The 14636-nt window shown below is 38.6% G+C and overlaps 1 long non-coding RNA gene across 2 annotated transcripts; it reads left to right on the top strand.

Moving 5' to 3' along the window:
* Positions 1-11944: 11944 nt before the first annotated feature.
* Positions 11945-12521, top strand: LOC122036826. Of its 2 annotated transcripts, none has more exons than XR_006127444.1 (4): positions 11945-11991; positions 12118-12188; positions 12264-12327; positions 12483-12521. It is a non-coding gene; the product is annotated as an uncharacterized LOC122036826 (long non-coding RNA). The 2 variants fall into 2 exon arrangements; XR_006127445.1 differs by having other exon boundaries at positions 11951-11991; positions 12057-12188.
* Positions 12522-14636: the final 2115 nt, after the last annotated feature.

Consider the following 14636-nt stretch of genomic DNA (forward strand, 5'->3'; position numbering starts at 1 on the left):
GATGATCGCGGCTAGAGAGGGGGGGTGTGAATAGCCGCCCCAAATTCTTCGTTTCTTCCTACGATTAGGGTTAGCGCAGCGGAAATAACTAAATAGAAACGTAAAAAGGAAATATCAAACCTCAAACTTGAACTCGACGATGTAAAGATGTTCGGAGATGAAACTCCTACTCCTCAACGTGTCCGTAAGGTGGACGAAGCCTATCAATCCGTCGGTGGATGAGTCCCCGAAAAATCGGCTAATGTAACACTCCTTCTGGGTGGAGAAACCTCGCCACAATGTTTTGCAAAAGCAATACAGGAGATACAAAGAAGAGCAAGAACAAAATACACAATGAATGTACAAATACTCGCTTGCCTTCTCGTCGACTGAAGTCTCGGATGAAGCACCAACTTCACGGACGAATGCCAACAAGCAACTCAGTCAAAGAAGCTCCCCCGAAGCTTCGGAGCTCACCAAAGCTCAAGCACAGCTTTCAGAAGAACAGCAGCTCGAGGAGGAAGAAGAAGAGTTATCGAGAGAGCCCTGGATCTCTTCTTATAACCTCTGATATCCTGAGCCAACCTGTGAACCTGCAAGCAAAAAGAACAGAACACAGAAGCCCGAAAAACCTAGTCGTTGTCACTCACAATGGCTAGTCCTGGACCGATCAGGCTCCAACCTGATCGGTCCACACTATCCCTGATCGGTCTTGGGGACCGATCAGGCTATGTCCTGATCGGTCCAGGAGGAGTCTGATCGGTCCCTTGGACCGATCAGCCTTTCTCCTTCTTCTCTTCTGTTTGCTTCCTGATCGGTCTTCAGACCGATCAGATAATCCACAGAAGCATTCTGTTTGATTACTGATCGGTCACCAGACCGATCAGCCGTATCACTGGATCGGTCCCCAGATCGATCCAGAGCTTGGTTTTTGCCCAAACCAAGTCCCAAACCTTCCAAACCAACATCCGGTCAACCTTGACCTGTTGGTACATCATGCTTAGCATCCGGTCACTCCCTTGACCTGCTAAGACTCCCCACCAAGTGTCCGGTCAATCCCTTTGACCCACTTGGACTTTTCTCTTCGTGTCAAGTATCCGGTCACTCCCTTGACCTACTTGACCTTCTCAACACCAGATGTCCGATCACCCTTGATCCATCTGGATTTTCCCTTGCCCGGCTTCACTCACCAGGACTTTCACCTAGCTTCACTCACTAGGGTTTTCACCTGGCTTCACTCACCAGGATTTCCAATCTGCCCGGCTTCACTCACCGGGACTTTCCCACTGCCTGGCTTCACTCACCAGGACTTTTCCGTCTGCCTGGCTTCACTCACCAGGACTTTCCACATCCGGTCCAGAGAACGAGCTCCCGAGCCCTCTCTGACCACAGTCCGGAGAACGAGCTACCGAGCCCTCTCCGACTTCCATCCGGTCCAGAGAACGAGCTCCCGAGCCCTCTCTGACCACAGTCCGGAGAACGAGCTACCGAGCCCTCTCCGACTTCCCATGTGCCAAGCTTCCATACTTGGACTTCTCCGTGCCAAGTCTCCATACTTGGACTTTTCCCGTGCCAAGCTCCCTGCTTGGACTTTTCACCATGCCAAACTCCCTGCTTGGACTTTTCCCGTGCCAAGCTCCCTGCTTGGACTTTTCCGAGTCAGGTCAACTCACCTCGGGTCAACCAGGTCAACCTTGACCACGGGTTGCACCCACAATCTCCCAAGCTTGTTCTCGTCAAACATCAAAATACAACTCGAGTCAAGTCAACTCCAGTCTGGTCAACCAGGTCAACCTTGACCTAAGGTTGCACCAACAATCTTCCATCATGTTCTCGTCAAACATCAAAATACAACTCGAGTCAGGTCAACTCGAGTCGGGTCAACCAGGTCAACCTTGACCTAAGGTTGCACCAACAGTTATGTCCAGGTATGACATATTGTTGTCGCACGTACCATATCGCATGATTGCATGTTGGGCTATTGACGACTCCATTATTGTTGAGCTCGTCGGCCGGCTACATGAGGGCCTGCACGCAGCGTGACCACTGCATGGGTAGTGGCACAGCACTCACGGTGTGTATGGCAGGTTGCTCGGTGGTGCACTGCCGGGGTGCTCATGGGAAGCACGATACAGCGGGGTTACAGTCGGGATCCCTCCCCGTCATCGCGTACCGGGAGATGAGAGCATTGCGCTCCCTCACTATGTCTGAGGTAGGAGGATAGGTGTACTCCGACAGCATCCCGTCCACTCGGTCACTCATCAGGGGTAGTGACGGTAGAGTGCACGGTGTCACAACCCTACCCACTCGGTCTCGCCATCGCGTGTGAGACGGCTGATTGGCGTTAGGGGTGACCATGTCATATTGCATCATATGCATGGATTGCATTCATTATGATTGATGCATTTTGGTGATTGCATAGGATTGACATGCATAAAGGATACATGCTTTTGCTCTGACTATTTTTATTTGTGTATGTTCACAGTCAGTTGTACAAGCCTCGCAGGTGAGTACAGTTTATTTCAGTTATGCATTTTCTTATTATTCTTGCTATAGATTGTACTTTATGCCTATTGCTGGTTATTACAGTTTATTTTAGCTATGCATATCTGTTATACTGTTAGGAGACTGTACCGTAGGTTGTACTGTTAGGAAACTGTACTGTAGGCTCTATGGTTTAGTGTACTGTACCATAGGATGTTACTGGTGGTTATATGTTGCTGTACATATCTATTGGATTACCTGCTGAGTTCTTTGAACTCACCCCATTGTTACTATTTTTCAGGTTGAGGCCGTCGGGAGATATTCCAGTCGCTAGCCCCATTATCGCGAGGATTTTCTTTGTCGGATTATATTTTGCTTTTGCATCTTATATACTTGTATTGTGGGTTTGTATTGTGGACATTGAACATTCGGGTTTGCTACTTTATTTTTCGCTGCGGATTTTCTCATTTCTTCATGGATTTTGTTTTCTTCGTTGTAGTGGAGTAGGATGTTTACATATATCTTTGAGGATTCTTTATCGTCTTTCTATATTAAACTGCGTGGATTGCTTATATGTTGAACTGTGTGGAATGTTGATATAAACTGCGTGGTTTGTTTCTTATTTGTATTGTATTGTTCAGGCCGTGTGTGACCGAGGTATAGATATATGTATTCTGGATTCATATTGTCACTCGTACAGGGGAGATGTTGTAGAAATTTCTTCTGACAGGGACTACCTGGGGCGTGACACCACCGTTGTGCCTTCACCTATCCCTCTCTTTTATTTTCCCTTCATCTTCTTTTCCATTTCCTCCTTATTCTATTCACCAATGGCAATAAACCTAGAGTTTTTTTCTCAAGCAAAAAAGCTCTCTTTTCTTCTCCTTTATCTTCTAAAACAAGCAAGAAATGTAACATCACCTATTGCCCTCTTCCAAAAGTAAGCTTAGCCCTCAGCCCTCGTATCTTCATCCGCTTCTCATATTTTCACTATGTGTATTTTTTTGATAGACTTAGCCATTGTTTACTTCAACAATTATTAATTACAAAGTAATATATGATAATTATTTGGGTTATAAAATTGATGAAGTAAATATCATTTTAGACTATGTAGGTTAAAAAATACAAGCATCACTTCTAATTTTAAGTAACAATTTACTTCATAATATTTTTGTCATAAAGTAGTAAGTCACAAAATAAAATATATAATCTCTAAGTGTTAAAGTAATAAGTTTGAACCAGTTGAAATACTAAGTCTATGGCGAGGAGAATGACGAGAGGAAATGTTGATTTTATAAAAATAAAAGAGAAAGAAAGAATGAAGTGGATTTGAAAAAGTTGTATTTTTTTTTAAAAAAAAAGTTATGCTGACTCACTACAAGGACTTTCTGCAATGTTCTGTAAGAAAATATTCATTAACAATTTTGTATATAGTATTATTTCTAAAAGTGTATATTATATATAATATGTTTCCTATAATTATATAACTGATATACATAACAAAATTATATACTCGATAAATATTACATTCTTTCTATATATAGGACAATACATAATTGAAAAGTAGATAAAAATAGTAAGCTTTCTAAAAGTGTATGACCACTTTGCTACTAATTATAGGATCGGTTATGTTATTGGTTATATTTCCTTTTAATTGTATTCTCCTATTTTCACTTCACGGAACAATATATATACTGATCTTGCACCACTATTACAATTACACAATAAATATAAAATACAAAAAACTCAAAAGTTAATTAGTACTACATAATGTCTCGAGTTTCAATTCTTTGTGTATTTCTTTTGTTTACAACTATATGCCTTGCAAGTAAGTAAACACCATTTAAATATTCCATGCAAATTTTATTGAATTTATTTGTTACATATTGTTCATATATCCTAATGTTGACTATTCTTTTTTGGTTAAAATTATAGATCGCTCTGATGCTGCCAATTGTTGTTCGGAATATAAAAAATGGGGTGATAGACAACAAACAAGTTGTAGAGGTGCTAGTGATACTAGTGCGTGCAACACTTGGTGTTCAAATTCATGTAGAGGAGGGGAATGCAAAGTACGAAATGGACAACAAGTTTGTCATTGTTATTGTTAATCATAGCGTAAAGATGGAGAATAAATTATATCATCCATCTTGATTGGTGAAATAAAATTTGATACTACATGTATTTTTATTTATTTAAATTGTATACATATTATAAAAATAATGTATATATTGAAGAAAATGTTATATATATGTAGAATTATCATCGCTAGAGGGATGAATTGTCATTTACATTTTCATTGACTATTTAACACATGAAGAGTTTGAACAATTTAAATATATATAAATAAAATAAGTAGTGTAGAAATGAAAGGAACAAAACAACATATTAACATGATTTGATACACAAGTTCCAACCCCAAGACCTATAACTCTTCGGTGGATGAACTCTGATGATACTTTTTATTTTCTCCTTTCTAGACACCTTGTGGACAACCTAAGTTCCTCTGCATGAAACCTAATGTCAGTGCTAGGTGTGCTAGAGGAATCTAGCTCAGTGGCTCTTCTCTTAATCCTACCAACATAAATAAATGATTTATTTTACCATAATAATGACAAGTTAAGTTTAGAGTGTACCAAAACATTTTTTGGACAACTAAAATAGGAACTAATTACCAAGGCTATGCAAGACTAGACCGAAATCAAAAATGGGGATGAAACAGCTCGGAAACAGGCTTTGGAGGTGCCTGGAGTTGAAGCCTCGGGTCCCCCTTCTAAAATCATATCTATGCACCCAAAGGTGTTCCATGAGCTTGAATCATCTTTGTCAGGTTTCTGTGTGGCAACATTTCTGGGAACTTTGAGGATGTTGAGGCGCCTTCATCCCAAACGACGACGTTTTAGGTAGGCTTTTTGGGCGGGATTTTGTGGGCTTCCTGGACTAGGGTGCGGGTGCCTAAATTTTAAAAAAAATTAAATTTCAAAATGGTTTCGGCACATGGATCTATTCCAGGTGCTTATATCGATAATCTTTTTATTTCAAAAAATTAACTTAATTTTGAAAATTCTATATTTTCGTACTTACAATGGTTCTTGAATAGAATTTAATTTATAATGTTTTGATCAATTTTACCTTAGTCTCCATTTCATCCATTTCTTGATTATTAATCGAGTTAACCTATAGGTTTGGTGAAATGATTTTCTATTTTACTTGAAGAGAATTAGTTTGAATTTTAAATCTAATTTGACCTTGTATTAGATTTAGGTTTGGCCATTAATTAGTTAAATACACATTTCAAAAATTGAATTACAAGTTGTGGTAAGGCATAATGACCTTTTTTGATATTGGAGAAGCAACCACCTCCTTAAATAAAGTCTTTTTAAGAAATTATATTTTTAACCTACTTATTGAAAAATTAGGGTCTAACTAGTTTAGGATGTGACGAGATAGTTTCAGTTAATTTCTCTCAACTAAGTGCACCAAATAGGATAATCCATACCCAACTTGGATACACTTATTCTTTGCATCCTAATATAATATCGTCTCACCACATCCTAACACTAGGTTGTTAAGTATCAAATTAACTATTTTCTTACATAGCCATGCTAAGTTAAGTAAAAAATAAACTAAGGATGAATAATAAAAGTAACAAATGAAACAATCGTGCAATTTTATCTTACAATAAAATTATTTTTTCTATTGGTTCTCTTTGAATCATAACTTTGATATGGTTTATCTAGGTAATGAATATAACTATTGTGGATTCAATATTGATTTAGTCCAACTTAAATACTCATGATTGATTTAGGGACCCATGGTTAGACTAGATTTCTAGCAGTTCATTAACTAATAATAGATATGATTTTGAATCATTTCTTAGGCTTATAAGCGTGTGACGATCAATTGTATATGAACCTTTGTGTTTTGAGTAATATATTAAGGGACTTGGAGATCGAAGTTAACCATTTTAATGATCCTTTTAGTTCTTCAACTTCAATTTTCAAAGGAATTTTATTACTCAAGTTGTTGGACTTGTGTTAAGGTAATTAACCCTAATCAACCGTTGAATTTCTAATCTAATGGGAGATTAGGGATTTGATAACTAATCCTAATTGACCGTTAGATTTAATTAGATAGGATAAGGTTGTGTGATTGGGGTTTTGCCCTAATTTAGTTTTAGGGATTTTATTTAGCTATTATTTTGGATTTAGCTAAATAAAATATATATATATTGTTTGTTTGACACAGGACTTTGATTTGAGACAGGCGTCTCGATGTTGGATTTGGTGTGATACTACCTGCTATTTGAGGCGGGTACCCTTTGACTTATCATTTGATACTGTCTTATGATATGTATAGTTTATATATAATTACTAGGGGTAGATGGTAGATTTATCTCTTCCCTGGTCTTAGCTTAGTTGATACCTATCACATGCTTCTTCTTTTAGTTGCTTTACTTTAGAAATGGATGCCTTTATCTTTTGCCATGTGTATATAGGTTCATAGAGATGGATATTAATAATAATTATCTACACTTGATTAGTCGCTGGGGATACTTGTTATATGTGGTTGGATTTGCGTTGCTTATATCATTGTTATACACATGCGTTTGTTTTATTGGCACCTACGCATATGGAGGAGGTTATGTCTAGGTATGACATATTGTTGCCGCACGCACCATATCGCATGATTGCATGTTGGGCGATTGACGACTCCATTATTGTTGAGCTCGTCGGTCGGCTACATGAGGGCCTGCACACACCGTGACAACTGCATGGGTAGGTGCACAGCACTCAGGGTGTGTATGGCAGGTTGCTCGGTGGTGCACCGCCGGGGTGCTCATGGGAAGCACGATACAGCGGGGTTGCAGTCAGGATCCCTCCCCGTCATCGCGTACCGGGAGATGAGAGCATTGCGCTCCCTCACTATGTCTGAGATAGGAGGATAGGTGTACTCCGACAGCATCCCGTCCACTCGGTCACTCATCAGGGGTAGTGATGGTAGAGTGCACGGTGTCACAACCCTACCCACTCGGTCTCGCCATCGCGTGTGAGACGACTGATTGGCGTTAGGGGTGACCATGTCATATTGAAACATATGCACGGATTGCGTTCATTATGATTGATGCATTTTGGTGATTGCATATGATTGACATGCATACAGGATACATGCTTTTGCTCTGACTATTTTTATTTGTGTATGTTCACAGTCAGTTGCACAAGCCTCGCAGGTGAGTACAGTTTATTTCAGTTATGCATTTTCTTATTATTCTTGCTATAGACTGTACTTTATGCCTATTGCTGGTTATTACAATTTATTTTAGCTATGCATATCTGTTATACTGTTAGGAGACTGTACCGTAGGTTGTACTGTTAGGAAACTGTACTGTAGGCTCTATGGTTTAGTGTACTGTACCATAGGATGTTACTGGTGGTTATATGTTGCTGTACATATCTATTGGATTACCTGCTGAGTTCTTTGAACTCACCCCGTTGTTACTATTTTTCAGGTTGAGGCCGTCGGGAGATATTCCAGTCACTAGCCCCATTTTCGCGAGGATTTTCTTTATCGGATTATATTTTGCTTTTGCATCTTATATACTTGTATTGTGGGTTTGTATTGTGGACATTGAACATTCGGGTTTGCTACTTTGTTTTTCGCTGCGGATTTTCTCATTACTTCATGGATTTTTTTTTCTTCGTTGTAGTGGAGTAGGATGTTTACATATATCTTTGAGGATTCTTTATCGTCTTTCTATATTAAACTGCGTGGATTGCTTATATGTTGAACTGTGTGGAATGTTGATATAAACTGCGTGGTTTGTTTCTTATTTGTATTGTATTGTTCAGGCCGTGTGTGACCGAGGTATAGATATATGTATTCTGGATTCATATTGTCACTCGTACAGGGGAGATGTTGTAGAAATTTCTTCTGACAGGGACTACCTGGGGCGTGACACCACCGTTGTGCCTTCACCTATCCCTCTCTTTTATTTTCCCTTCATCTTCTTTTCCATTTCCTCCTTATTCTATTCACCAATGGCAATAAACCTAGAGTTTTTTTCTCAAGCAAAAAAGCTCTCTTTTCTTCTCCTTTATCTTCTCAAACAAGCAAGAAATGTAACATCACCTATTGCCCACTTCCAAAAGCAAGCTTAGCCCTCAGCCCTCGTATCTTCATCCGCTTCTCATATTTTCACTATGTGTATTTTTTTGATAGACATAGCCATTGTTTACTTCAACAATTATTAATTACGAAGTAATATATGATAATTATTTGGGTTATAAAATTGATGAAGTAAATATCATTTTAGACTATGTAGGTTAAAAAATACAAGCATCACTTCTAATTTTAAGTAACAATTTACTTCATAATATTTTTGTCATAAAGTAGTAAGTCACAAAATAAAATATATAATCTCTAAGTGTTAAAGTAATAAGTTTGAACCAGTTGAAATACTAAGTCTATGGCGAGGAGAATAACGAGAGGAAATGTTGATTTTATAAAAATAAAAGAGAAAGAAAGAATGAAGTGGATTTGAAAAAGTTGTATTTTTTTTTAAAAAAAAAGTTATGCTGACTCACTACAAGGACTTTCTGCAATGTTCTGTAAGAAAATATTCATTAAAAATTTTGTATATAGTATTATTTCTAAAAGTGTATATTATATATAATATGTTTCCTATAATTATATAACTGATATACATAACAAAATTATATACTCGATAAATATTACATTCTTTCTATATATAGGACAATACATAATTGAAAAGTAGATAAAAATAGTAAGCTTTCTAAAAGTGTATGACCACTTTGCTACTAATTATAGGATCGGTTATGTTATTGGTTATATTTCCTTTTAATTGTATTATCCTATTTTCACTTCACAGAACAATATATATACTGATCTTGCACCACTATTACAATTACACAATAAATATAAAATACAAAAAACTCAAAAGTTAATTAGTACTACATAATGTCTCGAGTTTCAATTCTTTGTGTATTTCTTTTGTTTACAACTATATGCCTTGCAAGTAAGTAAACACCATTTAAATATTCCATGCAAATTTTATTGAATTTATTTGTTACATATTGTTCATATATCCTAATGTTGACTATTCTTTTTTGGTTAAAATTATAGATCGCTCTGATGCTGCCAATTGTTGTTCCGAATATAAAAAATGGGGTGATAGACAACAAACAAGTTGTAGAGGTGCTAGTGATACTAGTGCGTGCAACACTTGGTGTTCAAATTCATGTAGAGGAGGGGAATGCAAAGTACGAAATGGACAACAAGTTTGTCATTGTTATTGTTAATCATAGCGTAAAGATGGAGAATAAATTATATCATCCATCTTGATTGGTGAAATAAAATTTGATACTACATGTATTTTTATTTATTTAAATTGTATACATATTATAAAAATAATGTATATATTGAAGAAAATGTTATATATATGTAGAATTATCATCGCTAGAGGGATAAATTGTCATTTACATTTTCATTGACTATTTAACACATGAAGAGTTTGAACAATTTAAATATATATAAATAAAATAAGTAGTGTACAAATGAAAGGAACAAAACAACATATTAACATGATTTGATACACAAGTTCCAACCCCACGACCTATAACTCTTCGGTGGATGAACTCTGATGATACTTTTTATTTTCTCCTTTCTAGACACCTTGTGGACAACCTAAGTTCCTCTGCACGAAACCTAATATCAGTGCTAGGGGTGCTAGAGGAATCTAGCTCAGTGGCTCTTCTCTTAATCCTACCAACATAAATAAATGATTTATTTTTACCATAATAATGACAAGTTAAGTTTAGAGTGTACCAAAACATTTTTTGGACAACTAAAATAGGAACTAATTACCAAGGCTATGCAAGACTAGACCGAAATCAAAAATGGGGATGAAATAGCTCGGAAACAGGCTTTGGAGGTGCCTGGAGTTGAAGCCTCGGGTCCCCCTTCTAAAATCATATCTATGCACCCAAAGGTGTTCCACGAGCTTGAATCATCTTTGTCAGGTTTCTGTGTGGCAACATTTCTGGGAACTTTGAGGATGTTGAGGCGCCTTCATCCCAAACGACGACGTTTTAGGTAGGCTTTTTGGGCGGGATTTTGTGGGCTTCCTGGACTAGGGTGCGGGTGCCTAAATTTTAAAAAATTTGAAACTTCAAAATGGTTTCAGCACATGGATCTATTCCAGGTGCTTATATCGATAATCTTTTTATTTCAAAAAATTAACTTAATTTTGAAAATTCTATATTTTCGCACTTATAATGGTTCTTGAATAGAATTTAATTTATAATGTTTTGATCAATTTTACCTTAGTCTCCATTTCACCCATTTCTAGTGTAACAACCACCCTTCTTACTACTACTCTCTAAGGGCGACCGTTACTTAACTACTAACTCTACTTAACCGGTATGATTAAATATCACATGGAAACCCTACCGAAAAATTTCGGCAGAGTCTCCCCTGTACCGGTGACCAAATCTATAATACAAACATAGTATACGCAGCCACAGACGGCTGGAACATATTTCCCACAACCACACAGTAATAAAAATCACAATAAAACAAAGAAACTATTCTAGCAATAGCAATGACTACAACACTCCACAAATAATAAAAGAGACTAGCTAGACATGCGGAAATAACCTCAACTACAATCCCAAATGTAATACAACATTAACAGAGGACTAAAAGAAAGTCTAGACAATTTTGCCAGCTACTTCTGGATCTCTCCACAGTCCAGACATCACACACCTTCATCACCACCACCATCCTGTCGCCTTCCTTTCATATCTTAGCTTTTCCTTTATCTGCGGTAGGAGGAAAAAAATAAAAGATCTATAAGCGAAAACGCTTAGTAAGTACTAATCTATTGTAAAATACCGGAAAAAAAAATAGGGAATATTAATAAATGAATTTTTCGGAATTTTTGGATACTTTTCGGGAATTTTTCGGAGCTCGTACGGACGAGTTAACGGGGATAAAAATGGGACCCGGAAAAGCCTGTTTAGGCTACCCCATTTTAACGAGGAATTGTTTCTTTTATAAATTCCTTATTCCTTTTCCTTTTCCTTTTAAATTTCTTTTTCTTTTTATTTTTCCCCTGCGCCGTTTCTGTGTTTTCTCCCTCGCGCACCGAGCAGCCGCCCGAGCTCTCTCCCTTTGCCCTAACGAGCAGTGCCGGCCAGCCGCTCCTCAGCCCTAGTCTCTGCCCTAGTTTCTGCCGCCGACGAGGTGAAGCCGACGCCGACCCCAATCGTCGGAAACCTACTCTCTCACTGTGGAGTTGCTCACCATCATCACTGCCGGCAGGCGGCCGCCCCCTTTGCCCTGGTCTCTGCCGTGGGATTCCAAGTGCCGAGACTTCTCTGCCCTAGATTGCCATTTCACAGAGCAACGCTGGCACACCACAGGTCGCCTTCCTTCTACTCTAGTTGAATTCCTTCCTTCTGTGACCTAACTCCTCCGTCCTCTAATCCAGTGAGCTACTGGATGAAGGTAAGGATCAGGTTGAAATTTTAGTTGTGCATTAGTAGTTGATTGGGTTGTTGATGCATTTGTAGTGTGATTTCTTTCGATTCGATTGTTGGAAGACAGTGACCTAGTTGGTTCCGGTTATCACAGCATCAAGAGTTTGTTGCTGTCTCTGTTTGATTCCGGCCACCACCCCCTGTCAACAGCTTGACACACCTGAGGTAAGATTAGGTTGTAAGATGGGTTGTTGTTTGATTTGTGATTCCCAATTATTGATCTCAACATGATCTGATCAGTAGGAAGGATTCCAGCAGCAAACGATCCTACTTCCAACAGTGATAAAACGGCTGTGAGTTTCAGGTAAGGCATAGGAATTTGATATATGCTATTGATCATGTATGGGTTGAATTGGGTTTATGTGTTGGTCAGGGATTTGCCCTAAACTAGGGTTAGAGAGTTATTTAGCTATTTATGAGAATGTAGCTAAATGAAATATATTTCTATTCGTGACACAGGATCTTGACGCGAGACGAGTATCACGGAGTCAGATTTGGATCACTTTATTGGAGGCGGGTACTTTGACTTATGTCTTTTGATATGCATGATAATATGTTTAACATATAACAGTAATTGTGTTACCTGTTTATTTCGGTTGGTCACTACATGATTAGTACATGTTGTTTGTTTATTTATTCTGCACTACATATTATCTACCTGATCACATATGCCTTAGGTAGTGACCTAACCACATGCTCTGTTATATTCTGGATCTAGGGTTTATTTGATACCCTCTTCGATTTGTGTACCTTCTATTAGATACGTCTTCTTGTGGTACACACTTTGTATCTATTTATATGGATCATGCCATGTTATTCATGAGATTGCCATGTTTAGTATCATGCATCATGATTGCATGCTGTGCGATTGTCGGCTCTACTTTGGTTGAGCTCATCGCCAGTTACATGTACTGCACACATCACCCATGGATTTGTATATCTGGCTGGTGTGTGGCGGTTCTGCTGTTTGGCTCCGTTGGTCAGGCGACTCAGCGTGGCAGCCGGCAGTCAGTTCCGCTCTGTTTGGCTCCGTTGGCATTTAGGGTAGCAGCGTGGTAGCCGGCAGATGGTGGACTTTGTTTGGCTCCGTTGGTCAGGAGACTCAGCGTGGTAGCCGGCAGAGATATCCTCCCCGTCATCGTGTACCGGGAGATGAGAGCATTGAGCTCCCCCATTTATGATTTGGGGTCAGAGGACAGGAGTACTCCGACAGCATCCCGTCCACTCGGTCGCTCATCAGGAGCAGTGATGTCAGAGTGCACGGTCACCATATGCATTTATTGCATTTATTGTTTGTGATTGTTGCACTTATATGCTGCATTTGTTTGGATGCATATGATTGACATGCATACAGGATTATGACTTCCCCGGTCTGACGACCCTGTTACCTTTGTACTTTGATTCCGGTTAGTACAGTTATCTCCTGATTTCGTTTCAGTTGCATTTATCCTTCTCGTATTCAGGAGACTGTACGCATGATTAGTGTTGTCTGTTATTTGTTTTATTATGCATATCAGTTGTACCTGCTCATTGTTGATATTTTCAGGTTGAGGCTGTCCGGAGCAGTTCCAGTCGCTGGCCCCCCATCTGCACGTAGAGCTAGTTCTCTACTAGGTTGTTATTTGCTTTATTTTGGTTTTTCTTCCATCAGACTATGTTTTAGTTTTGTTTTGGATTTTATTTATGGATATTGTACGGATTGTTACCGTTTGATGGTCTTTGGATGGTTTGGTTTTTATTCTACTATATGCCTGCCTGGACGGCAGAAGAGGTGAGTTCGTTGGATTTGAGCTTTACGAGTGTAGTGGAGTAGGGTGGATTTCGAGTCAGAGTCCTACTATGATTGATTACTATTATTAACTGCGTGGTTGTGACAGCCAGAGGCTGAATATCTTTATAAACTGCGTGGTGTTTGTTTTTATTTTTGTTATCATTCCAGCCGCCTGTGGCTGAAGTATATGTGATATGTAGAAAGTTTCATATTGTCCGCCGTACAGGGGAGATGCTGCCGAAATTTCTTCGGACAGAGACTCCGTGGTATCAGAGCCAGGTTACGATACTTGCTGTGTGTTCTGGATTTTTACGATCTTTGTTTTCGTATTATGGATACTTTGAATAATCTGATATCAGTTTATTGGGTATCAGCGCGCCAAAGTTTGGCGATATTTATTTGATTTCCGTGTGTTGGATTTTCGAGATTTATCTGATACCAATTCATTGGTATCAGAGCAGGGTGTGATACCTGCGTTTGGTATTTTGGACATTTTTATACTAGCCCTAGTTGTGAGACAGATTAGTCTGGGCAGTTATTTTCGGTTGCACGGATTTGTCCGTTTCGATTATGTTATGGACTTCCGTTTTGGATTTATATGGATTTCCGGTGTTTGTTTTTCTCGTACGGAATTCCGAGGTCAATTTTGGGGGCTGGACAGCGATGGAACATCTCCAGACGGCATATAGGTATGATGTTTAATTTGATAGTTATGACATGTATTAGCACTTTATCTTTAGTACTTGTCTGGATGTTGTAGCACATATTATATGTGATGGGTTATCCATTGAGCATGATTGACCTTAATAGATATCAAGGATTATTATCTCTAGTGATTTTCT

The sequence above is a fragment of the Zingiber officinale genome, unplaced genomic scaffold (assembly GCF_018446385.1).
Source record: "Zingiber officinale cultivar Zhangliang unplaced genomic scaffold, Zo_v1.1 ctg220, whole genome shotgun sequence".
NCBI classification, from domain to species: Eukaryota; Viridiplantae; Streptophyta; class Magnoliopsida; order Zingiberales; family Zingiberaceae; genus Zingiber; species Zingiber officinale.